Raw genomic sequence first — 4,215 nt, forward strand, 5'->3', positions numbered from 1 at the left:
AAAGGCATTCAGACTTCCTAATTCAATGCAAGCGAACAAGCCCTTAGAGTCATGAACTGATTGGACACACTTTTGTATTATTGTATTAATAATTGAGAAAAATCTATGATATTGGAAATAATTTTGATGAAACCCACCTGATTGGTTGTTAGTGCCTAATTGATTGGTTGTAAGTTTTTCCGACAGCATTTCTTTACGGCAGCACGGTCAAGCCCAATTAATTAATAGTAAATGTATTTTATCATAAAAGACCCAATTGATTGGATTAATTATTTGTATTAATTCAAGAGTCAGTTTTATAAAGGCACCCTAGTGCATGAATCTCGTGTTAATGCAGAATATGGGGATTGGGGAGTGACAGATGTATACAACGATACATAGAGGATGTTTCCAAGATTTCAATCCACTCAATAAAATCAATCCAACCGTTGTGCCACGGCCCACCCTATTGAGAGCCAGTTTTATAGAAACAAAACATTTACATCTCACCTTTAGACTGGGACTCACCATATTTGCGGTGTGCAGATAGAGATCACGTTGAAATAACTGTTTGTTGTGAATAGATCCAAGTCCCCCTAACCCCTCCTGCTGAAAATGAAAAATACCTCATATTTTTTCCTTTTTAAAATGAAAATGAAATAGATAACTTTCCTTTGAAAAGTTGGCTTTTTTTTATTGGCACAGACGTACTTTATATTGGAGATGGATGAAGATCCAGTTAGTACTACACCCATTGGCCAGCTGGCGAAAAACTGTGGGTGAGGGGGACAGTCTGGCTTGTTTTGAAAGTTTTGGGCATGACACGTTGTCATGAGTGTGCAATTGCCCTCAATATTCTTTTGACAAAAAAAGGCAAACAGGGGACTGTAGTGAGTTGAAATCTGCTCTCCACACCAATCGTGTGTGTGTATTGGGAGCATCTCCCAACTATAAGTATGGGAGATGTTTTCAATGCATACTGACATGTATCATGTATATGTATATGCGGGGCGCATTCTGTGGGGGCAGATGTGAACTCGGCTGTTATGACCAAAAACATTCACAACAGCCCAAAGTTTTCACGCCAGCTGATTTCTTCAAAAACTCGATTTGATGAAATGCTTAAACCAATATAAGTCAAGCCTTCTGTGACAAAGGGCTCAAGAAGATAGAAATTTGAGAGGTTTCCTTCATCAAAGTTGATTTCTAAATGTGTTTGCTAATTTATCTAGTATTTGCATAGCACTGTTTGGATGTTAAAGTTGGAACGGACGGGGTAATTCTATTTTTTCTCCACATCACTGTTCATTTGATTTTGACCACCGAGAGAAAGAGTGTGCGTGTTTATTTATTATTGTTTTTTTTTTTTTTCATAAAATCAAGCAGTGCTACACAACACGGGGGTAACACGTCCCCTCGTATCACTATCACAAATAGCAGCTAGAGGGCAGGGCCCGGAAGGATGTTCAGATTGAGAACAACAGAGCCTAAGGAAAATGAATTAGCTTCGTTTTCTAGCCAATCCGCAGCTTGGTTTGCCTCTGTAAAGCGCCTCCTTGTTTAGACGATCTCTCAACTGAAGACAGTCCTGCACAATACTCTTTAGTCTCCACGGGGGATCAGTGATTTACTTCAAGCAAAATATCACGAGTTTTGAGTCTCCCTCGATGACGATAGGGTTGCTAATGAAGTTTGCTGCTAGGTTGTGAACCTCCCTTACCACCCACGCTTCTGCAAAATTGATAGAAGTGGTACCAAATTTGTAGGCCTTAAAATCCACTACTCCACCCATGTGATTTCTACCAATGGCAGCAACAAGCACATCCCATTTGAGGAACGAGATGCATCAAAATTTATTCTGATTGTGTTCTCTTTAGGAGGGTGCCACAGAATATGCTTCCAAGACTTAGTCAACTGAAGCATAGACTTTTTAAAGCTTAGATCAATATTTTCCTTATAGGCTCTTAAGGCTCTTTCTAGAGTCATTTGAAGTAGATTTATTGTTTAAAGTTTTTTGGTTTCTCTTCTTCCATATATTCCATAAAATAAACACACTTTTTCCTTCAAACCAAGCACAGCCTTGGTGATTTTATCCCACCAATCCACCACTCAAAGAGAGAAGAATCCAACAAGTCACTTAGACTAGCAATAGAGGAGCTAACATTCTCCATATCTATTTTGAATACACTTCTTAAAAATGTGATCCAAGCCTTCCATATATTTATGGGTTGTGTTTTATAGTACATTGTATATCCCCTGTTTGTAGCAAATCTAATCATATAGGCTCAGTTTAGAAATAGTACAAATATAAATATGTATAGTGCAAATTTTTTAAATTGGATTTGGCCCTCACAGTTCTTGCAGCTGTGCATTTAGAATATTGAAAAACACATACACATACTGTGATGTTCCCAATGCATGACTGCAAAATGCTGTGAGGACAAATCCAAACTCCAACATTTTGCACTATACATAAATGTATTTGAACTATTTCCTAAGTGAGCCATAGATATAAGGATTGAATTGCAATGTGCATATTTGTATTTGCACTCTTTTCAAACTAGCCATACATACAAGGATTGAGATGCTAATGGGCTGACTATTGATCATGTTGGGGTGACGTTTTCAAACAATTAGGGACGTGTTTTACAACAAGAATATTTTTTGTTTTCATTAGTTTTTGGAATAGCCACATCAGCAAAAAACAAAAACATGTTCTTGAACCCTGTTTTTGTTTTCAAAGGGAAAAAAAACTGACTATTGACCATGTTGGGGTGATATTTTCAAACAATTAAGGGGGCGTTCTAGAACATGAATGTTTTTTGTTTTCACTTGTTTTTAGAATCGCCACATCAGCAAAAAAACATGTTCCTGAGATCAGATTAATTCAAGAACATGTTTTTGGTTTCAGTTTTGCACAACTAAGAACATGTTTCTTGTGTTTTTGTTTTAAGAAACAATCTGTTTTCAAACAAAATGGTTTTGATTTGTTTTTGGAATTGGCAGCAAGAAAACAATTCATGTTATAGAACACCCCCTATGGGTTTTCTCATTCATTTTGTGATACTTTTGAAAAAAATATGAATGACCGAAATTTTAATAATAAAATGTATAGCCTCTTGGAAATTGTTTAAAGAGCTCTTGAAAGTACATGAGAATATTTGGAGGCTGAAAACCATATAGGCATGAAAGAAAGAAAAACCCATTGGATTAAGTGAATTCCTCTCAATCCTAATGAATGAAAATCAATTTTGATGTTTCAAAATGAGCTGATAATAGTTGCACCTATACGTGTGTTGCTCGAAATTATAAACGTGAGATTCTCAAAATTGTAGTTGGATAGATAGAAAACTCTTCCATGGTGGTAGCTGAATGAGAGCTAAATAACTGTGGAGGTGCAAAATATTAGAGGAACAAGGCTTCAAGTTCAAACCAAAAAAATAAAGTTTGAATCAAACTCAAACTTGAGTTCGAACCTAGTAGTAGTTTAATCAAATCGAGCCAAGACATGCCAATATGTATTTACATATTTTATGTGGAGTTGATCCTCCTCCTCGTCATCATCATTAAACCTATTCATAGGTTGGGTTGACGCTAACTTTTTCAAATTTTAACTATGCCCAACTCAATTCTCAAGTTCGAAGCATCAAGCAAAGTCCTGTTTGTGAACAATTCTAATCATCTAACTATTCAAACATTGTCCCAACAAATATCTTATTGTTATTATTTGGTGCTACATCAATTGTTATATTATGAACACTTACATCATTTCTTACTACTTCATCCCATGTTATTTTTTATCCTCATATGGCCCTTTTGGTCACTTCAACTTGTCATATATCTTAGGGTGTGTTTGGTTTGTGGACAGGACCGGAATCAGAATTGGAATCAGCCAAAGTTTCCAATTTTACCCCTGTTAAAAGAACCTCAAAAACAATCACTTTTTATATATTTTCAACATATACGCACATTAGCAACCTGCTAACAAGTGCATATATATGGATAAAATATGAAAAGAAAATGAAAAGAAAAACACAAACAAACAAAAATCACACACAAAAAAAAAATCATTCTCCACCATAAAAATGAAAAAATGTCCAACAATTTCTCACAAAACCCATCTACAAAAAGATGACCCTTTAGAACCTTTAAGTGTGGAATTCTTAACAGAGTTGAAATTCTTAACAAAGAAATCAACAAAATCTTCAGTCTATATTCGTTCTGTTCATACATGAG

This window comes from Nelumbo lutea, chromosome 5, assembly GCF_056320005.1.
Source record: "Nelumbo lutea isolate HS-2025 chromosome 5, American lotus-T2T, whole genome shotgun sequence".
Taxonomy (NCBI): Eukaryota; Viridiplantae; Streptophyta; class Magnoliopsida; order Proteales; family Nelumbonaceae; genus Nelumbo; species Nelumbo lutea.